The sequence below is a fragment of the Micrasema longulum genome, unplaced genomic scaffold, assembly GCF_059751315.1.
Source record: "Micrasema longulum isolate JH-2025_06_02 unplaced genomic scaffold, ASM5975131v1 h1tg000114l, whole genome shotgun sequence".
Lineage (NCBI taxonomy): Eukaryota > Metazoa > Arthropoda > Insecta > Trichoptera > Brachycentridae > Micrasema > Micrasema longulum.
This window is the reverse complement of record NW_028277320.1, coordinates 275,382-299,445: the sequence shown is the minus strand read 5'-3', so window position 1 is coordinate 299,445 and position 24,064 is coordinate 275,382. Positions and strand designations below refer to the sequence as shown.

General features: G+C 34.3%; 1 protein-coding gene across 10 annotated transcripts in view; it reads left to right on the top strand.

Annotated features, from left to right (window-relative positions):
• The window catches only part of siz (Brefeldin-resistant Arf-GEF family protein schizo), a 247,742-nt gene that overhangs the window by 68,324 nt on the left and 155,354 nt on the right, over positions 1-24,064 (top strand). For 6 of the 10 annotated variants that reach the window (XM_088239254.1, XM_088239240.1, XM_088239248.1 and 3 more), the window contains exon 2: positions 20,261-20,319. The exons of the other annotated variants lie outside the window; for them this stretch is intronic. The gene's annotated coding sequence lies outside the window, so the exon portion shown is untranslated. The remainder of the gene's footprint in view (positions 1-20,260; positions 20,320-24,064) is intronic. 10 annotated transcript variants of the gene reach the window in all.

Here is a 24,064-nt window from a genome sequence, read left to right as displayed (position 1 = left end):
CGCCGTAGAGAAGTACTGAAAATATATTATAGCATCGCACAATTCGCTTGCGCAAATGGCAGGATAATTTGAGTAGTTCATAAAATCGACACCAGTTAGCGCTACTGTAAATGTAGATCTGTCAAAACTTTGTTTACGTATTTTTCACACATGTTATAACTCATTACGATGCCTTCACTATGTGTTGTACCGCGATGCTCTTCAAGAACGACAGGGCGTCGTTTTCCTAGCGATGTAAAAAGAAGAGAGATGTGGCTCGTAAAAATACGTCGAGTTAAATTTAAACCGACACTTTATTCAAGAGTACGTAAAAATCACTTCATGAAGTCTGATTATGTGATGCCCTTGGATTCTGTTAGTGAAAACCGCTTTTCGCTATTAACTTCCCGCTTTTTGTAAACTTGAAGAAAATATCCGTTTAAATGTTCACTGACATCGTTCGATGTCAATTTGTGGTACTGCAGTCGCCTCTTGTACGCTTCGAAATTATTCATCTGGAGGCCAAGCAATACCCACTATTTCATTTTCATCTTCGGTTATGAAATTATCAATTTCCACAAAGTTATCATTGCGATCATAGACAGCCAATCTGAAAATATATCAATTATAAATAATGGATTCATTATAAACAAGCAACTTGTAACTAAAGCACCTGTAATTATTACAAATACAACACGATTAATGATTTTTGAAAAGAAATATAAGAATAAGGTTTTCTTCCAATCACTAAGCTAACCTTTCGATTAGAGCTTCCTTCTTGCCAGCACATTTTGCATTTCTATTCCTTAATTCTTTTTTAAACTCATAAATAGTCCAGCTCCCGTATTTATGGGCCATTTTTAATAAAATACTATAAAAAAAATAGCACACAACACAACCGTAAACGATATTTGATAGTTTAAATTTATTTCAACAGAGAGGGAAAACATTTTTGATAAGAGAATATGGAAGCCTAGACTTGTCCTCTCAATGTCCTCTCTGTTGAAATAAATTTAAATATTAATAACTCCCTAGGGAGGAAATCCAGCCAGTCTGCAAGCATTTGGACATACTCAAATATTGTTGATATTTGACATTTTTACATTTACACCAGCGCTCCAAGCGGGAAAAATTAGCGTGGCTGTATGCCATTGAGGTTGAAGTCTCTATTACGAAAAAGGTCACGCATTTTGTAAAAAGCAATTCTTTCCCATCTCCGTCCTACCTTTAATTTCCCGAGAGTGATCCCACTGCCAATGAGCCAGTATCCCAAATATTCATATTGATTCACTCTTCCTATTTCCTCCCATTAGGCATTTTTGTCACTTGTTCAGTTTTTATGAATGCTGAAATTTATGCACGCTCGTGAGTTTTTGGTCGAGCGCAGAAAATTGTCTATCAGTTCTTATATGAAATCACTGCAGATATTTGATTACTACTTTTACATTGAGTATAAGATCAAATTAACAAAATCTTTTAAGATAATTCGTAGACTCGTCTACAGATGAGAAAACCAGATTGTTTCTCTGGAACTTATAATATATTATTGCGCCATGTTTTTTATTTTTACTTCAAGATGAAAAGCAACGCAACTGCACCTGTGTACATAATATTTAATATTTGATGTTTAAAATCGTGCATTGTATTGTTTCATTTTATGATTTTTTTAAAAGTTAAATATTAGCTTAGTCGGCTTAGTATCGAACAAATATTGCAGCACATGATTGGCAAAGCCTTTATTATGCAGTCATATATCACTAGTGGAAAATACTTCTTATTCCGGAGACATCATTATATCATGCATAGACATAGTAAAAATCACCCAAGGGCGCTGTTTAGTACATAAATATCCCCAAACGTCCTGCACGCACTGAGCGCATGGACGGTAAGGAAATCTAGCCCCCATTTGTATTATTTTAAAATGACCACGAACTGCTTTTGTATAATAAAAAAAAAGTGTTTACAAATAGGAACTAAATTGCAACATCTACTGTAGCTACATAGCGCGTGTCCTATTCATTTTAAAAATTGCCTTAGAAAACATTTATTAAGTGATGAAGACAGGCGCGGGTAAACTCATTTTACTCGTACCATCATGCGTGCTCTATTTCAACAAAATCGTGTATAAAATTAATCTATCTCTTCGTATGTTGTACTACACCAAATACTTATTATATCCACGGTTTATAAAACAGCAAATAGATGAGTCAAACCCAACCCCTCAGTGGGACGCGGAAAAAGTGGCTTTTTGAGGAGACAGCCGAAGTACGCTAATTTTCAACTAGCGCTTGATCCTCGACGGTTCGTCGAAGAAAATAACCTACGTGATAAAATTTATAGTAAATTTTATGTACTTTTATTTTGAATAGAAAACATATTTAAGAAAAGTTTATAGTTTCCAAATTATGAGCAAAAAACAAAAAAAAATAAAAAAATAGCATTTTTTTTCAATGTCATAATTCTCTTCCGCACCTAATGGTGCATAAAGCACTGCATTGGTTCACCAATCCCAGCGTATATTCATCATTTTTGTTACATAAAGGTAAGATGATCAATCTTTCGCTTCGGGCACTAGTCTAGGGGACTATGAAATATTCTAGTGTAAAAACACACTTTTTAATAAATATTTCATATCAACCACGTCGGTAATCGAACCCGAGACCTCTCGCATGGTAGACAAACGCGATGACCATAACACCACTAGGCCGATTGTGCAGGCCGACACGACGCACCACAAAGTTGCTTCGCGAAATTTTGTTAGCAAACTCAAATTAATACCAACAGTTATTAACAAAAGTATAAAATTATGTAAACAGTTATAAAAATATTGGTTTAAAAAAATTGGCAGTAGGAATATTTTGATTAATTAAAAATATTAAAACGATTTTGAATAACACTAAACGATTTAAATATAAATATTATAATCCAAAACTACTACCCAGGTAAATAGTATATTTAAAAATATAAATATGTCACACAGTGAGTAAAGTGCCCACTTAAACCAGCCAATGACAGGTCATAAAAAAGGCCCTGTAAATGCCTATACTTCCTTTTTTTCTTTTAAAAAATGTTTTCCCTCTCTGTTGCAATGAATTTACATCTATTTGTGTTTCCCGTCCAACCTGATTTTAGGGTTGTCTGCTTTTCGTTCTTGCTCAAAATCTCAAACCAATTATTTACAAGTATCGATATGTCAGTGATCTTTTATGGATTATAACTCGTATGCTAGGGGACTAAGCGATCGCCTTGCGGAACACCTCGCGAGCCATCTGGTGTTGAGATTCCCTTAATGGTCTCGTGAAGCAATACAAGTCTAATGCTCCTGTCAGTGCGTTACGTGGGCGTGTCCTGGCCTGTTTCATCATTTCCTGCTTTTAGTATTCAGTTAGACGCTTTCGATCGATATTGTTTGTTTACCTGACTGTTTACTTAACGATATCTTGCCGGACGGAGCTCCTACTTTGTTCACTTTCGTTCAATCGATTTATTTCAGCTTTGAAAATATTCTAAAATGCATAAAAATACTTGACTCATATTGAAAGAGGCAAAAAAGTAAAAGCCCTCTTCGTATGCCGAAGAAACCAAATGAAAATGGTTTGTCTGTGGGGCTCATAGTCCATTGATCGATGACACACACGCGTGCTAAATATTTTCACCTGAAATACAGAGGAACGACTCCAACAAGAAACTTAGCGTTTTCTTTTGAAGCCAATACAACATATTATGCAAGAGTCCTGCAGTACATTAACATCGTTCCTACCATGGAGATATGGAGAACAAAGGAACGTGGCCTATAAAAAGACCACAGGGCGTAGTAACGTCCAGCCAGCCCGAACAGTCAGTCCAACAAGTCAGTTCAACGCATGTAGTTCAAGTGCAGCTAGTTCGACTCCTCATCGCAGTAACACTCGCGTGACACAATTCGATATTTATTCGCCATGTAATAAATACGCATTAAACAGAAACCTCGTGTCTCCTGTCAATCTCTAACTGGAGTAGGAGCTCCACCATCCCTTAACAATCTAATTCGTTCATGCCTATCACGCGTTTTTCTATAGATTGGGATGGTGCGTTGGAGTTCTTTCTTCTATGTACACCTAAGAATAGGATTACATTGTTCCTGTGTGTTGTGGAGTGGTTTGTTGGGAATTATCTGGCGCTTATCATTTCTACGGATATTGTATGGGCAGAATTGCATTGCTCCACTGTGTTGCGTCGTGGCGCTTCGACATGACACACTTGAGCAAAGTAATTCTGCCCATACAACAATATCCATTTATACCTAAGCCATACGCACCAGAGAGCTCCTCAACACACCACTCGACAACACGCCAGAACAACGTTATCCTGCCTTTGTGGTTAGTTATAAAAACAAACAATACAACGGTGAATTCGCGAGTACATATTTTTTGTATTATTATAATTAAGAGTTTTTGTTTCGTTTGCATTATCTACACATTGCAAATATTTAAATATATAATTTTAATTGTAAAATATATATGTATAAACAACGTATATTTATAATGAACTAGTCAAGTTTTATGTTACCAGGACCCGTATTGCAATGGAAAGTTAACGGTTATCTTCAATTTTATTTATAAAGTAAAATTAAATGTAAATTAAAAGTATTACGTGTACAATTTTTTTATCAAAACATGTTCAATTACAGGTAACCAATGAAGGTACTTTAAGTTTTTATATAAATATACACATTTTCACGTTACATTTTCACATTACACGTTGTAATCGGGGCTCGGGAGTTAAAATATAAAACTCATAATTTCCTTACACTGTTTAGCAATAAAAAATATAATATGAAAATTAACTATTGGAAATGAACGTATTTTAGTCAAAATAATACATATGATAGAATACAAAACTGTCGCTTGTTTAACATATTACAACAGATGAAAAACTTTTTAGAGAAGGGAATACAGAAGTCTAGGCATCCACAGGGCTTATGACATGTCATTGGCTGGTTTAAGTGGCCACTTTACACACTGTAACATTCACCATTCTGCCTATATTTGAACATCTGTATTCCTTCGATTATTCCATCTGTTGACGTTTGTGGAGTTAAAGAGCTGAAACCTTTATTGTTGAGGGCGAGATTCATACGATTGAATTGTTTCTATCATATGAATCTCACGCTACCGCTTGTTAGTAAAAAAAATATTTTTTAAAAAGTGTTTTTTTGTTAGTCTTTTCTCCTTAGATGGAAGAATTTCGTTAGGAGCCTTACTCGTAAACTTGGTATAAAGTTACGACAAGGTGGGAGCGGTAGAATAAGGATGGTATTCCCATCCTCGTTCTGCCACTACGCCTAGGCGTAACTTTATAGCAGGTTATCATAAGGTTAGAGTAGGTTTTTATACATAGTAAGATAGCTAGCAAAAATTTCTAATAAAAGTTGTAAAAAATCTATACAGATTACATAAAAAAGTCTTAGTATTTGAAATGACTTCAGGTGAGTATTCCGAATGTCAAAATTAAAACTAACTTTCTTAATTTTTTCACAAATATAATCTTATTCTGGTTTATTTGGGCCGAAGTTTGTGCAAAAACAACTTTTGTTATAGTGTCTGAGTCGTCTGTACTTTTACTTTTGTCGTCCAACAGAAGAAAGAAGTTGTAAACAGCCGTGTAGTTAGTAGTTTTAGTAGTCAGGCCGGTACGCCTTTGTAGAACCACTTGGGAAGTTTTAGTCTACTTGTGCGCGACATTTTAGTTCGCTTTTTATGCTCCGTAAAACCAATACACAAGAGAGAAGCACTTTCACCCGACTCGCCAAATCTGCTATCCAAGGGGGTAAAAAACAATATTTTCTCGTATTGTCATAATATAACACTGTAGCGTAGCCCATTTTTAAAATTGTTCAATAAAACTTTTGTTCTCAATTTCCGTTTCGATTAAAAATATATACCTATACAGGTGTTCATTAAACCCTGTCACATCTGAAACCGCAATGATCAGTATGAGCAAGAAGACATATTGGCACATAAAATTTTTTTTTAGAACAAATTTAAATTTAAATTAAAAAAAATAAAATATTAAAAAAAGTAAATGGTTGCTTAGTCTGATACTGCGCCGCGCTCCCCTCACTTTTCCCCTGCTGAAGTAAGCAACCATTTGTTTTTTTGAATATATTATTTTTAAAAAAAATATTTGTCTTAAATATTTTTTTGAATATGCTAATATGTCTTCTTGCCCATACTGATCATTGTGGTTTCGGATGTGACAGGGTTTAAAGAACACCTGTATACACGGTTTTTCAGTGCCAGACCTCAAAACTTTACAGGAACATTCCTCATGGTAAGCTTTTAAAAAAATCCTATTTTTTTTTCCAAAAAGTCATTTTAAAAAATATATTTTTAAAAATTATGATCTCAAAATGGAGTAAATTTTTTATTTCTCAGGCTAGCATCCCTTCTGCAAACCCCTACCCCTCCCCGACAAAAAAGAATTGCGATAAAAACGTATTTGACCAACGAAGCGATACGCACCAGACGCGGGACAAGGGAAGCGGCTGGGTAGGTTTTTGTAGACACGGACTGGATTCAACTCCCTGGCGAGCTGTTAATATTAACATAATATGACAACATAGATGAAGAACATTTTAGATAATGTAATATAGAAGAAAAAAAACAGGCGTTGCCTAGTGTGTAGGTGAAATAATTCAATGAGATGAATCTCACCCGCATAAATTCTCTAAAATGTTCTTCATCTCTGTTGCAATATGTTTTCTTATGATTTACTCATAAATTTCATTTTGAGAGCCATTTTCAACGATTTGTAAATAACTCACTATTTGAAAATGGGAATCAAGTTGGGGTAGAGTGGGATTCGAACAACGGACCTTCGAGTCGTGTATCCGAGACACTGGTCACGGGACCACAACCCGATTCAAATAATTTATTATGGCACGTTTATGAAAAATCACGTTAACCTTTTGCTCCCTGACAGGACATTTTTTTTGCAATATTTATATTGGCCGTGCGACGGCATAAATATTTTGCTAAAAACATACTTTTGAAATGCAATATTTCTTTTCAGCGCCGGTCCAGATAACAATAACATATTTCAATGTCAAACCGCATTTAAAAACTAATCATTAATGTCAACCTCCCCAGAAATCGAACCGTTTTTTTTATATTTTTCTCTCGATGCGGAAAATATCCATTGAAATAATAATTGTAAAAAAAAAAACAATAATGCACACATCTGATTCAAACTGTTTTTCCCAGGCCGCCAAGCGTCACAAGGAAAACAGAAGTATGTCACTTTCTTGAGACAATTTGTCATCTTTCTGACAGCCGTAACCGTATGCTCTATTCTTAGCCAATTCCATTTGTGGACTTTATTACTTACATACTAACAATCCAGTCCCAGAAGGTAAAGTAGGCTTCTGTCTCATTTGCCAGAGTGGAAAACACCGCGAGGGGAACGAGACAGATGTTGTTTTTATGTCCAAATTATCTTTATCATTTGAAACATTTAAGTTTGTAAGAGAAAATTCTTGATGGAAGTTCATTGTAATTTATTATAGAAATAAAAGACGAGTAATACTTTAATTCACAAATTTGGAATATCCAGCGACCGGTTTCATCGCTTTCGCGACATCTTAGAGTTCATTAAAAAACCGCATCAAAATTTTGACCGTTACAATTTTTTTTACATTGTATTTTAGGCGGGTGGTTTCGTAATTAGATAATGTATATAACAAAGACCTAAATAATTTTAGTCTCGTAGTACACGTCTTGGAGTGAGCATTGTCCGCTTAATATGAAAAGTTCCACGCAAATGTCGATTGTCGTTAAGTCGAAAATTCTTGCTTTTTGGAGGAAAAATTAAAAGTTCGTGAAATTGCCCGTCGGGGTGGGTTCGACGAAAGCTCTGTGAGGGCTTTTAAAAAAAATACAAAGCATCTGGTTTATCGAGCGTAAAAAAGGAAGTCGTCGGTCCAGAATTACGTCCCCGAGAGGAGATCGTAAAATAGTCAAGGTCACGTTGGATAATCGATCGTCGACTTCTGAAGAAATACGCAGGGAAGTGTAATCTACCAGCCTGACAATGTGTTTGAGATTTATCGTAACCAGAAGATTGATAGAGAAGGGTTTCCAGGTGCGGAGCTCTGTAAATAAGCCTCTCTTAACGGACAAGATAAAGCAGACTCGGCTCGAACGGGCTAGAAATCATAGCTGTTTTTCCAATGAGTACAAATTTAACTTGCTTGGCTCAGATGGAAGACAGAAGGTGCGCCGTACACCTGCAGAAAGGTTTCACCAAAGTGTGTGAGAAGGACGATAAAATATTCACCCTACGCCGAGAAATGGGGGTGTATGACAAGTCATGAAGACAAGTATGCTTTGTACAAGGATATGGTCACGTTACGCTTAGAGATGAGGACTATTCAGTAAGAAGAGCGCTCAACATCCCAGATAAAACTAAAGGTAGAAGCAGACCCCCAGCAACATGGTGGTCTACTATTGAGAAGGAGTTGGCAACACAAAATGTTCCCAGTGTGACGACCCGGGACAGAATCTCCTGGCGCTTGCGTACAAGGCACGGAGAAGAATAACATATTATAATTATTTTGTTTTTTTTTGTAGATATTTCTTGATTAAACTCCATAGTTAAAGATTAGTGATCGTCAACGTCTGGGAAACCCGACATGACACTTGAAGAAGAAGAATAAATAAAATTACAAATGAACTTCAGGACTGGTAAATTGTTTACAACATTTTGAACTTTTATAATATCTGTTACAAGATTTGGGTATAAGACCACATAGTATTTTATCAAGGGACAGACAACATAAATATAATTACAACTGGTTTAAAAAAACAGTTCATTTTTTGGAAAGTCTAAGAAATATTTTTGGTTGAAATTAAATAAAAGTAAATCTAAACCAAGAAGTTTTCTTGATAAATTTATCTAAATCGTTAAACATATTATAAATATTCCAAGAAAGTAAAAGAGCGGTGTAGGGCATTCCAAAAACTAAAAGTATCATTATTATATTATAATTTATTTTTGAATTAAATTTTTCGGCTTTGTTGTATCGAAACCGATTAAAAAACTGTGTAAAACTAGGTTCAAGTTTATTAGCTAAAAGTGTATACTTATTATACGAGTATGTCCGTCAGTGCTCCTCGTGACATATTTTGTCGATAATTTGCAACTAATACTATATGTTTAGAAGTTGTTAGTTGTTCTCTACCTACCGAATAACGACACAGATTAACTGTATTTCGTACACGTTCTAGTGCGCAATATAAAGCAACGTCAGCAATAAATATGTAGTTTCCCCCGTAAGTATGCCGAACACTACTTGCTATGCTAAACGCAACATAAACGTTAAATTAGATTTTTTTTGCTGCATATTACGTCACGGTTTAGTGCATTGGCGAGCAGTACCCTTTGAACGCATACAAATAGTATTCATGTAATCATTAGAAACTAAAAATATTTATTACGAACTGAACCCAGCAATTTATTATGGATAACTTATATAGCGCCATTTTCGTAATAAAACACCTCAAGGGCGCTTTACATGGTGATTCTATTGTTAAGTTAATTTAATTGAAGCTTTTAAATTTGTAATTTAATTAAAATAATTTATTTTGCTGTCACGTGCTACGGATTTATTCAAATGATTTAGAGAACAAGTGGGTTTTAAGTTTTTCCGAAACATTACTTCACTTTCACAGCCTCGCACCTCTGCTGGGAGAACATTCCATGCCATAGGGCCTGCGACCGCAAATGCGCGTTCACCAAATTTAGTGCGCTGTTTGCGTAGAGGTATAATAACTTTTCCTCTCGCCGTAGACGTAGCTGATCTAAGCGTGAGACGCCTGTCAGCTAGTTCATCTGGAATGCATAGTTCCCTTAGATATTCCGGAGCCGAGTTGTGCAGTGACTTATACATAAGCCAACAGAGTTTGTATTCGACCCTCTGTGGAAAACGTAGCCAGTGTAGTTCCCGAAGTAGTGGAGTGATATGACTGAACTTAGAGATTCCGAAAATAAGTCTCGCTGCGGCATTCAATGCAGATTGTAGGCGAGTCATTTTGTTCATTCGTAGACCTGCATAGATACCATTACAATAATCGACTCTAGACACTACAAACGCATCTATTGATTGACGGGCGGCATCAACCAGCAAATTTTTGCGTATGCATTTAATTTGTCTCAGCTGGTAGAAGCATGAACTTATTGCTAGATTTAAGTACATACTCGTACATATCCCATGAATGAACACATCGAAAGTTTTATGGCAATTATTGCATTTAGTCCAAATTAAATATGTACGTATAAATGATTATTTTTGTGTTTCGGTTTACATAAATTGTGTGAACAGAGATTGATAAATATGTATTCGAACATTGTATTTCTGTCACTGTCTTGCGATGCCTCCCCGATACTGTGCGAGAAAAACCACTGCGTGTCAGACCTTTTGTTAGAATAGACAAAGTCGACGTGTCGTCCCATTTTCCGCACTTCAAAAGTAGTAACTAGTACGTTTTGCGTTTAAAAGAAAAATTGAAGACCATGCGCCCAAAGATAGCAGATAAAACTGTGTCTCGTTCCCATTGTAAACAATTTTTGTAAAAGCGAAACAATAGGGACACGCCAATAGTAAATATCTATAGAGTGTAAAAAAATCACTGAACTAGTGTCATAATCCAGAGAGGAAATACGGGAATACGTTTGTATGACAAAAAAGTCGGAGCGCGTTTCCTCTTCAGATTAAACATTATTAAGTTAACTTTACTTCATAATGCTTAATGTAACCAAGGAAACAGGTTCGGTGTTCTTAATTAAAACCATCTACCTATTAATACACAAAGACGCACCCGGAACCCTCTAAAATTATGACACTTACTTAATTCATGCCCAAACGCTCAGTCCTGCCGTACGTGTATTTAGTCGTTCTTTAACTACCATCCGGGTTTCGACGTGAGCTTGACATTTAATTCGAAACTGAAATATTTGGTTGTGTCGTGAAAAGAGTTTAATAACCGTAGGTACCTAGGTACTTGTTTATGATTGAATTCCAAATGTTTAAATAATTCATTTTCAAATATTGAATTTAAGTAGGTACCTAGGTACTTATTTATGGTTGAATTCCAAAACTCTTAATAATTCGTTTTCAAATATAGAATTCTTTTTGTAAATGTCAAAATCTGCTCTACTTACCAACAGTGGTGCATTTTTTGTAAGAATCCGTTTTTCAAAAATGTATCAAATGTCAGTTAAAATTATTAAAGCATTACTTAAAATCCATTAAAAATAAGTTAATATGTAGAAATTATGAAATTGTAAGGAAACTAATCAATTAAGTATCCATTAAAAATAATTGTAGTTTGTAAACGTTGAAATACAAACTTTTTAAATATACAAAAAACAACATCCTCCGAATTTTTCAATATATGCATTTTAGTCGAAGGCAACCCTGGAAAATCGATGAAAAACGCACATATGCATTTTAGTCGAAGGCAACCCCCGGAAAATCGATGAACAACACATACATGCTTCTAACTTTTTTCCACTCAACATACTAAAGATGTTATTATTTATAAACCTTGAGGACGTAAATTAAAAAAATTGCAAAAAAACCGCACGTAAAATCTGTCAAGCCATTTTCGAGTTTTTGAGAGACTAATAACGACGATTCATCTTCATAAATATATTTTTTTTTTTGCTGAAATAATTTTTATTTTATTTATTTATTCCTGCAGATACATACATATTTATTATTTTTATATTCATAAATTTCATAAAAAGTACATGTTTCTGTAAAATTCTAAACATACATGTGCCAGCCAGGATTTGTAGACGGTACCACCTGTTTCATGTACCAACAAGTAAAACATCGTATGTTAAAAATGCTTTTTTTCGTAGGACTTTTTCAATGTACAATACAAAATTTAAAAATATAGATTATACAAACATCACTGTCAGATTTAAAATTTACACTAAAAATGTATTATGTAACTTAGTAGACATTATAATAATAAATATGTACATCTCCCCTCCCCTCCTTATCCTCTCTTCAAGCATTTTTGTCCTTATCCCGCCCAATTTACAGTAACTTAATGTTCTTAAAATTAATATTTAAAAAATCTTTGATTATTGAGTACTTGAAAATAACATTTTTATATGTATAAATTGTATGTATTTATTTGATATGTAATATATATATTCTTTACTAACTTTGTATACTATGTGGAAATCTGTTATTAGTTCTGAGTTTATACACAATATCTGTTTGTTTACTAAAATTATGTATGTAGAACTGTTGATTTCCCTAATAAAATAAAAATAAAATAAAATAAATAAATATCTACTTTTACACATCTAGTAAATGTTATCACTGTAACTCTCCAAAAAAGAGACCAACTCTTGCGCTTGGAGAGTGAATGTACAATATATACATAGATTTATGCTCAATGCATTAACTTTGTGGTCAAACATTTTAATTAATTAATATTAGTATTTAACCACTTTTTATGCCCACCGGTTTCAACATGTATCGTTAATTGAAGGTACATATTTGTATTTATCTGTTTGTTAATTGATTCGGTAGGAAAGCGTTCACCTTTTATGTTAACCTGTCAGCTGCCTCTAGCCTCTAGCCACTACCATTATGTATTATGATAGTGATAGTAAGCACAGTAAGAAATCGCTCCAGCTTTCTCCGTACTAATGTTAACCTGACGTGTAAATTACGTTACGGAGTTGTCACGTGCTGAGATTATCAATATGGCATTGTGTTCAGTCGTACGCACTTACCGAGTCACACGCCATACCTCATGCGAGAGAATTGCGCAAATCGATAACTATCGACGTGCTAAAAACATTCTAAGCATTTGAGCGATTACAATAAACAATAATGAATACGCTTAAGTTATTTATTTATTAAGAAAATCATACAGCATGTTTCTTTTATTGGTGATACCGTGTGTGTTGGATTTGTTCCGATTTCGTTTCGGCTACCACTGCAGGAGCCATCTTCGGGGAATCGTCGGAACAAATCCAACACACGCGTATCACCCAAAAATAAACATATTGATAACAGTGACCGTGAAAACCTTCGCACCTATTTAAATCATACAGTCTTTATACGAATACAAGGTACAAAAGAACAATTAAAAAAGTAAGACCAATTACAGATTTTACATTAATTTATTATGAATGCAGGGGGAGAGGGTAAACAATAATTAAATTATAAAATATATATATATATATAATAAATAAAAAGTACATAAAAGGGAGAAGACATTGTATAGCTCCAACTCTACTTTCCTCCCTTCTCTCTCTGCTTCCATGAACATTTATATTTCTTAGTAAAAATTCACAACCAACAATAATGCAGGTAGCAGATGTACATATGAATAAGTGAAATTCAAGAGTTGAAATTAAAAGTAAAAATTAAAAGTAAAAGTAAAAGTAAAAGTTAAAATTAAAAGTTTAAATTAAAAGTTAAAATTAAGAATTAAAATTAAAAAGTTGAAATTGAAAGATAAAATTAAAAGTCAAAATTAAAAGTTAAAAGTTAAGCAGCAGATAAATTTAAAATATCTTTAACAGATCTGATAAAAATATGGTATTTATAGTGTAATAATATGTCGATGTCACTAAAACTGTCATTAAAGGTAATCTGTATTCTTCGATATCGTAGTCATTAGTCAACGCTTGTGTAATCTCTAATTTAACCCTCGTGCCGGTTTGTTTTTTTGTTTCCTTGTAAATAAATATAGTTCACTGACGAAAAATCGGCGTTTACTATAAATAATAATACAATATATTGCATTTGCAAAATATTAAGGAGTATCTAATACAAAAAAGTGAAAATTAAATTACAAACAATTACTATGGCGACTGCTTATCTTGACATTTAGCTTGCCAACCGCCGGCTAAATGCAATAAATGGCATGATTAATAATGAATAAATAAATAAATAAAAATAACAGTTTTGGAATATCTTCCATATTTACACCGGTGAAATTCAAATATGTGATTGCGCAGCAGGATTATACGTCGCGAAACGTAAATATTTTGTCGTTTAATATTCGGCGTTCACGGATGTTGCATTGTGATCGCGAATACGATAAACAAGAATGGTGAGAAATTGTTATCACGTCGCTTATTAGTCGATAGTTATTTGTGATTGAGCTTCCGAGCCCGGAAACGATTCGCAGAAGCGTTCTGCTGGTAAAAGTTTGACGACAGATACTATTTCATAGGATTTTTTAATTTTCCGTGCCATACTCAAGCTGTCACATTTTGTTAAGTACAAAAGTGTATAATTTGATTCTTGAGTTAGTTATATATATTCCATATTTTTCAAACCCGAAAAATAAAGCCTTTACATAAACTTTTTAAGATCAAATATAAAAGATAGTCAACATCGCCTTTTTCACACATCCGTCGTTGCTTTACGATCCCGACCATATTTCGTCGCCAAATAGTCAAAACGTCAGCTCAACTGGGCGGCTTGGCTGTTCATTAAATGCCGTCATTCAACTGAATGGCTAGGCCGTTCGTTTTATAAATTAAGATAACTGAACGTTCAACGTGTTAGCCAGTTGAAGAAAGCTATCCTTTTGGAAACAGCCGAACCAAAAGCCGCCGGGTTAGTTTATGATATGTTTAGTTAAGTTTAATTATTAAAAAAATAGTTTATTACTCAACTTATTAAGTAAAAAGGATTAATTATTAAGTGAATTTAAGGATTGATTATTTAGTCAAGTTTAGTAAAGTTAAGTTAAGTAATTTAGGAGGGTCCGATGTCTTGCAGGGTACCCGCTGGCACAGCGCGGGTTTAAACTGTAAATCGGTTATAAGCTCATACTATACCCTGTCTGCGTAATCTATAAGTGTGAAAGCACTACAATTAATGATATGATATGATAATGATATATAAGAATAAACGTATTAAAAAAATATATTTTTCAGTATTTCAATGCTTTTTATTTCTTTTATTCCTTCAGATAACTCACTGTTCAGCTTCAATCCCTTGTAAAATGAGTTTTGAGGCTCTGTTTTCCTCCTCATTGGCTATATTATCTTTTTTAATCCCTAGTTTTTCAAATGACGTTGGTAATTGAATTTGATTATTTTTTTAAGTGATATGAAAAGAGGAGATGATGTTACCTATTATAATACTTGTCCTTACCTTTGATGCAACCTTGGCGCATGGCATTACTCACTAGCACTACTCACTTCAAATTGTGTGAATTATTCAACCATTATGGATGAACCAACGCCATAGTATTATCATTATTGTTTTAATTTTAACATAACCGCGGCCTCAACCTTCGCCAGTGCCTAACAGAGTTATCTTCAATTGTCTTATCAGGGTGTTCATTAAACCCTGTCACATCCGCAACCACAATGATCAGTATGAGCAAGAAGACATATTAGCACGATAAAATATTTTTTTAGAATTACTACAATTTAAAAAAATAAAATATCAAAAAAGCAAATGGTTGCTTACTTCTGCAGGGGAGAAACGATGAGGGGGAGGGGGGAATCTGATACTGCGCCGCGGTCTCCTCACTTCCCCCCTTCAGTAGTAAGCAACCATTTGTTTTTTCAAATATTTTATTCAACAAAAATTTCTATGTCCTAAATATTTTTTTGAATATGCTAATATGTCTTCTTGCCCATTCTGATCATTGTGGTTTCGGATGTGACAGGGTTAAAATAACACCTGTATATTACATTTTTTTTTAAACAAAAAGTATTCATTAACAAATTACAACAGGGATGGAGAACAATTTAGAGAAGGGAATATAGAAGTCTAGGCATTTACAAGGCTTATGACCTGTCATTAAGTTTCAGGGCTGCAGAACAGCGTTTATTTGATATTTAAAAAAATACATATTACAATATGTTACCCACTAAGTCTTAATACTTTTTGGTGGGACACATTTTTTTTAAAGACAGGTTTAAGTGGCCACTTTACACACTGTTTAACATTCAGAATTTTGATTATGTTTGAACATTTATATTTCTTTGATTCTTCCATCTGTTGATTTAAGTGAAGTTATAGTAAATATATTTTTTTAAATTTATTTTTAAATTTCATTTTTATAGTAACGTAAACCGTATATATATATATAATTCTCTTTTGGGCTATAACTGTTTGCCTATTTCTTCAATATTATTTTTATTTATGGGAAACATATTCAATAACCATATTTACCGCAACAAATCGGTTTCTTAGAACAGGCATTTGCCCATATAGGAACCGATTGCAACATTAGGCATACTAATATTTCTGGCTTGCCGACTCTTCATATACTGAGCCTACTCCTAGTACAAGCAGAATTTGCCAGAGTGTGATTTGTGCCATTTTGTAAAATTATGAAATGTATACATAAATAAATTTGTATTAACAAATCACAACAGGGATGGAGAACATTTTAGAGAAGGGAATATGTAAGTCTAGGCATTAACAGGGCTTATAACCTGTCATAGGCTGGTTTAAGTGGCCACTTTACACACTGTGTAACATTCACCATGTTGCCTGTGTTTGAACATCCATATTTCTTCAATTATTCCACCTTTTTATTTTAGTGAAATTAAAGAGCTGAAACCTTCATCGTTGTGAAGAGATTAATCTAATATAATTATTTCACATATAAGGTAACACCCGAAACTATCTTCAAGTATTTGATGGACTCGATCGTGCCATGTCTTTCTCGATTTTCCCCGTTTAAATATTAATTAACTTATTACGACTTTTTATACTGATCCCGCCTTGTTAAGCCATAATAATTAATGAAAACAATACATAATAAAATTATAATGACATGTGATGCAATATATAACAACCCAGAAAATCAAGGTATAAATATAAAAAATTACAAAAAGGCAATGTAAAAATAATAATCAGATATAAATATTAAAATGTAAATTATAATTAAGATTCATACATAATTAAATATACGTATCATTGAAATCAATAGACAAAAAATACAAATACATAATTGAAATTATAATTGAGATATGGTTTCTAGAAACTCACTCTATACTATTGTAGTAAGAAATGCGAGTAATAAACAATATGCCAAATAACAGTGAGTACAACAACAACAACAAACCATCACGCCGTTTCCCCGTAAGGGTAGACAGAGAGGATAGAACGCCACATCACTCTATCTTTGCATATAGATCTTGCTTCTTCTACATTCATACATCTTTTCATGCACGCGCGCCGATTATTCCGACTTTTGACATGTCCATCTTCAAGTATTTGTTGGATTTGGTCATGCCATGTCTTTCTCGGTCTACCTCTATTTCTGCATCCGTCAACATTCGCATTGTAAATATTCTTAGCCGTTCTTTCGCTGTCCATTCGTTCTACGTGTCCGAACCAGCGCAGAGCTCCTTTATCGATTTTGTCGATAATGCTTGTCTCAGCCTTACATAAGGAACGGATCTCAACAAATACAAAAAAACCTAATAAAAAAGCATAAAAATATCAAGATTTATAAAATGCATATAAAAGTATGGAAACAAAGCAGATTAGTCGATTTTCGCTAATTTATTCATCAACATTCGCATCGTAGATTATTTTAGCCGTATGACAATACGTATGAATGTGGAAGAATGATGTTAAAATTAATTTTAAAAAATACTTGGTACACTTCCACTTATTTATTTTGACCAATTAGCGCTTTCACCCTCTAATGGGCATCTTCAGACTGGCTAATTTTTAAAATTAATAACTTATATGAGAATATAAGTTATTACATCTTAAAAATGGAATTCCATCAAGAATTGTCAATAAATAATTTAAATGAAATAATGTGGAAGAAGGTAGCAATGTGTGCCAGGATAGACGCGTGTGGCGGTCCAGTCTCTCAGTCCAGTCCTCTACGGGGAAATGGCGCGATTGTAGTAGTAGTAACAAAACGTTAAGTCGGTAGTTGTTTCACGATCTTCATAATACGTTTAAATCTTTAGAAATGTCTCGAATGCCCCCCTATGGAAGTGACGCGGCGCGTCAATCTGTCGATCTTCAGAACGAAAGGTTAACACGCCGACCGAGCGCCGAACACGACGTCGGGAGTTACATCGACCCCTCGTGATGGTGGACCCTTTGTGTCCACTCTGGATGCGGAGATGAGTTCTGTATGCTGTATCGACAATACTCCGCAACGCCTTTGTCTGTCCTAATTTATTCCCATTCATGTCCGGACGTGGCAGTCGTAAAAAGCACCGCCGAAATGGTGAAACGACGCTGACGAGAACGGAATGACAATAATCGCGTGCATTTTAAAATGTATTTATTTACGCTCCGTTTAGGTTGAAGGGCAAAACTACCGGAAACATTTTTGAAATTTGAATATGGAAGTCTAGGCATTTACAGGGTTTCTGACCATTTATTGGCAAGTTCTGACTCAGGAATGACTCGCCTACAGTCTGTATTAAATGCGGCAGCAAAACTAATTCTTGGAATACTCAAATTCAGTCATATCACTCCACTTCTTAAAGAATTACACTGGCTACGTTTTCCACAGAGGGTGGAATGCAAACTCTGTTGACGTATGTATAATCACTGCACAACTCTGCTCCGGAATATCTAAGGGAATGCATTCCAGATGAACTAGCTGATAGACGTCTTACGCTTATATCAGCTACATCTACGGCGAGAAGAAAAGCTATTATTTCCCTACGCAAACAGCGTACTAAATTTGGTGAAAGCGGGTTTGCAGTCGCAGGCCTTGTGGCATAGAATGCTCTCCCAGAAGTTCGAAACTGTGAGAGTGAAGTGATGTTTCGGAAAAAACTTCAAACCCGCTTGTTTTCTCTAAGTGATTTTAATAAATCCGTAGCATGTGATAACAAAGTAAATTGTTTTACTTAAATTACAAACTAAATTTATTTATTTATAGAGTGTGATCGGAGATATTCTGCATCAGGTAGAAGGATTTGTGTATCTGGAAAGTATGTTTATTAGGGATAGAAAGGAGAGTGAGTGCCGGGAACAGGGTGAACGGTGCTCTAAAATCTACGTTGGCAAACGAATGTTTGTCGAAGGAGGCAAAACTAACAGTTCACAATGGAGTTCTAGTGCCAACTCTAATGTATGGGAGCGAAGTACCGAATTGGAAAAATAATGATGAAAGTAGGTTAAATGCTTTCGAAACGCGATCCCTCAGGCAAATGTGCGGTAAAACGATGTATGATAGGTGCACAAATGTCAAGATCTGTGAACTTTGTAAGGTTCAGACAAGCATTTTCGACAGAATTAGGAAATGGGTGCTTTGTTGGTTTGGACATGTACAGGGAATGGACAGCGAAAGAACGGCTAAAAGGATTTACGATGCGAAAGTTGATGGATGCAGAAAACGAGGAAGACCGAGAAGGATATGGCGCGATCAAGTCCATCAAATACTTGAAGATGAACATGTCAAGATCGGGAATAATCGGCGTGCGTGCATAAAAAGATGTATGAATGTAGAGAAAGCAAGGTCTGTAGACAGAGTGAAATGGCGTTCTATCCTCTCTGCCTACCCCTACGGACCCCACGGAGAAACGGCGTGATGGTTTGTTTGTTTTTTGTTTGTTTATTTAAAGAATCACTTCGTAAAGCGCCCTTAGGGTATTACAAAATGGCGCTATATAAGCTATCCATAATAATAATTATTCATGTGGCCACTTTACACGCTGTGTAACGTACACTATTTTGCCTATGTTTAAACATACACGTTTCCTTAACTTTTCCATTTGATGATTTTTGTTAGTAAAATAGCTGAAACGTTTATTGATGTAGGGCAGATTCAACTGGCTGAATTACTTCACCTGCTAGGCAACGCCCTTAAATGCTTTTCAGTGTGAAAGCGAAAACAAGTAATTACGTAATTTTTTAAACAAATAATGTAAAAAATCATTTTTCGCGGAATTGCAACAGATCTTTATTTGCATTTTTACTTAGAATGTGGATGAAATAATGTTTCAATGGACTTCGAATATAATATCACCTTTTCATTTTTAATTTCCGTCCACGTCAACGCTTTTTTATATTAAAAAAATGCTTTTACAGTACGAATATAATCATATTGTTATGATAATAATTATTATGAAAACTACGCGATTTTGTGTATTTGTTAGAACGTGTGGAAGCCATTGTTGTAGACACGTCTCGTCAGCGTTTAGGCTTTGTAATTAAACAAAATGGTCGGAGTGTGTAAACTGGAATTATTCTCTTCCGCTATTCGTAAAACAAAACGTGTTGTAATAATATGTTATTTCTTCTTCACAGATCGCCTTGGATAATTTCAGTGAACGCAAGAAACGGCGCTCCAATGAGGAAATACTGAAGTGAGTTTTATTTTTTTGTTGTTTGTTGTTATCTATAAGGAAAACATTATGCCGTTCGCAAAATAGCTGAACACAATGATATTTTACTACGAGTTGCCACCGCACAGAAAAAAAAACACTTAATATTCGGATTGGGATGAGAGGAGTCTGTTATATGGCAACATCTAAATCTCCCTGCGTACCTTTATATGTGTCACCGCCATATAGTTGAATCAGCCATACAACTGAACGGCTAGGCCACTCTTTAAATACCGACATTCAACTGAATGGCTAGGCCTTTTGATGTATGAACGTTTAACAAAAGGATCGAATGCTCGGAGTTAAAATTCTCTAGAGGAGCCCTTGGCTCTATTGCATAGAACAAAAGTGTTCCGAATGTTTAGTTTGATTTTTATTAAATAACAAACGTGTAACGGACGGTTTCGGTTAGCGCTTGCAATTCTTAACTCGTGTACCTACCGCTCGTCGTATTGCAGTAATCGGTAGCTAACTTCGTGGTCAATAATCGTATAATGTTTTTTCTCCGCATGGGCGACTGTTTCGTAAATAACAGCATTTATCAATATAATTCTTGGCCGATTACCTTTCTTTCCCATCCTTCCCTCGACTCATCCTTATGGTACCTACCTTACATCAAGATAGAAGATATTCAAAATTAGAACATTTGGATTTGGAACAAAACAAAACAACATGTTGACATTACATCAGATTGCGTAATTCTTTATTCTTTAATTCGTTGCGCGTCATTGTAAACATCGATATATTTTATAGTGCATTTTATAATCCAGTGCCTGAAATTGTTAAACATTAAAATTGTATCAAAGGTAGGTCCATATTCCGTGTTTCCTTTCCTTTCTTCAAATACTTCCAACCTTTTACAAAACTGAATGAAATGAAATTATATTGGAAATACTAGCAATAAAATAAAACAAGTGTTACAAAAAAACTATCTTTTAGTTTCGTTTTATAATAAAAAATCTTTGGGCCAAACATTAATTAATAGTAAAGATCAGGTCGACAAATTTTAAAAAAGCGGAATATATGAATCAACATGTACTTGTCCTGATCCATATATAGGACAAAGCGGGAGAGCAATTAAATATAGATTGAAAGAGCATTCAGCTTCGCATAGATTAAATAACGATATATCAAACTATGCATCATTGAAATATTGCGTATTGAATCTTTTTCAACTTATTTTTAAATGTATCTACTCTTATTTATTGAACTTTTTGTACATAATATTATTTGTACATTGGCGGGCTTATTGCCAAATGGCAATTTCTTCCAACCAATAAAATAAAAGTTTTATTTTTATAATTCAAGTTACAGAACATATTCAATAGAAAAAATATTAAAAAGCTAAAGATATATTAAAATAGAAATAAACGTAATAAATTACCTTAAATCGAAACTATACTCTTAAGATAATATTTAGTTTTATATAAATTATCCCTACACTGTATAATATTCACCAGTCTGAAGATGCCCATTAGAGTGTGAAAGCGCTAATTGGTCAAATATATAAGTGGAAGTGTACCAAGTATTTTCAAATTTATTTATTTATTTTCAGTTCAAAAACAGTAAAAGATATAACACTTGACATCTTTGACCAATTGTATGTGAACACCAATAGTCACAAAAGAAAAAAATGTGTATTTATTTTATTTTATTTATTTTATTTATTGGGGATATCAACAGTAACACATGTATCAAAAATACAACAAATAAAATATACAGAGAATAAAACCAATGACAGATATCCCCAGAAATACATTAAATACACGTACAATACATACTAGTGTGTTTGTGTGAGCGTAAGTGAGTGAGAGGGTGGGTGAGTGGGTGTTATATTGGAATGAGGGTGGACATGTGTGTAAATATTGCACAAGTGTCAAGTGTCGAAAATATAAATATATTTAAAATATTAAGAATTAGAGATAAAATATAATAAAATAAAATAGGATAAAATAAGACTTTATTATTGAAACTAAGTATAAGACAAAAAAGTATGTTTTAAGACGCGTATTTTAAATGTTATTTTTTTACAATCGAATGGATCAATAAGGGTAAAGTTCAAATTACATTCACTAACAAAACTTATAAGTGGAGAGTTCTGGGCATAGTTCGTACGAACTGCTGGCAGATGAAATAGAGAGCTCGACGTGTGACGGGTGCGGTAGCCGGGGACATTTAATGATAACTCCGACAAAAGAGCCGGACTATCAAGACGTCCACTGAGTATGTCATGAAGCACCCCCATGTCCAACAGTAGACGGCGATCTTCTAAAGTAAGCAAGTGGTGTTTTTTGCAGGAAGACATATAATTGAGATCGGTATACCTGCATCTCCAGTTAAGATGTCTAAGTAATGTCCCTTGAATTTTCTCGAACTTTTCTTTATGTGTGACATATTGTGGTGTATAGACCAAAATTTAGTTTTCATTATATGTTATTAAAGCAGTTCATTAGAATTTATATAAGATAAATTTTAATAAAATTTTATTTAAAATAGATGCAATTTATACAGTCGAATAGAATTTCATTAGAATATTAATAATGTCTGGTAGTAAAAAGTTTTTTTTTAATGTATATCAATAATTATAGTAATAATAGTCACATTATATTTTTTTTAAATTTATAAGAATATGAATTTAAATCAACTTAAAAATATAAGAGATTAAAATTGAAATTAAATTATTGTAAAAATTAGTTCGACGGTATTAAATACATCGTATATATACATAATAACTTATATGTAAATATAAGTTATTATATCATTGTATGAAAATTGTTTTTTCTTTACTGTCCGCTTTTCGTCAACAGCGACTCTAATTAGGTTATTATACTAAAGTTGAATGTCACTTAGCCTCTTTAATTTTAATATATCGATAATAATTTATTTATTTTGTAATGTGGAGTTAGGTTAGTTTAGTAAAAAAACCTGTCATCATTAGTTTTACAAGAGACAGTACCTACTTATTACTTATTACCAATCTAAACCTCTATCATTGTAATTTCGTGTTTTGGTTTCTAACGGATCTGGTAAAAATCAGTTCGTTTCTTCGTATCAGCCCGGCCGGGAATATAACTCGGATTCTAATACAAATATATTCCAACGGGATAAACCGCGACACCGCGAGGCACACGAATTCAGCTTGAACCCAATCTCGAAGTAAATGATCCTTTCGCCCGGTTAAATCTCATTTGTTCGCATTATTACTTCCTCCCTCGGAGACGGCACTTGTACCGTGCCGCGCCTTCATCCATCGTCTCACATTCATCTCCTAATTGGATTGCCGCCATCCCCTATGGGTTGGTACTGAAACGAGATAGGCGTCATTATAAATCACACCCCTAAAAAATATCCTCACTTGGGTACTTTTGTATGCGCTTTTAAGTACTTAAAATATCATCATCATAATTATTTCATGTCCGCTCCCTAGCTGGAGCAAATGGTATCCACAAAAAAAATTCCACGCATCACTCACTGTCGGCCACCAACTCCTTTGCGTCCTCTCAAGTCAGGTTCTCGTCCCGAAGTTCCGGCATAAACTGCCGGTGAACTGTCAGCAGTAGACGTCCAGGACGTCGAGAACCTGATGCCTTGTAAATTAGGCAAGCGTGGTTAAGGCTCTCAGGAGGCATCCGCAGTATATGGCCTAGCCAACCGTATCGCCTCCGCTTGACGACAGTTGTCACCGGAATTTGCTGCGTCCGTTCTCTTATTACCTCATTCCTCACAA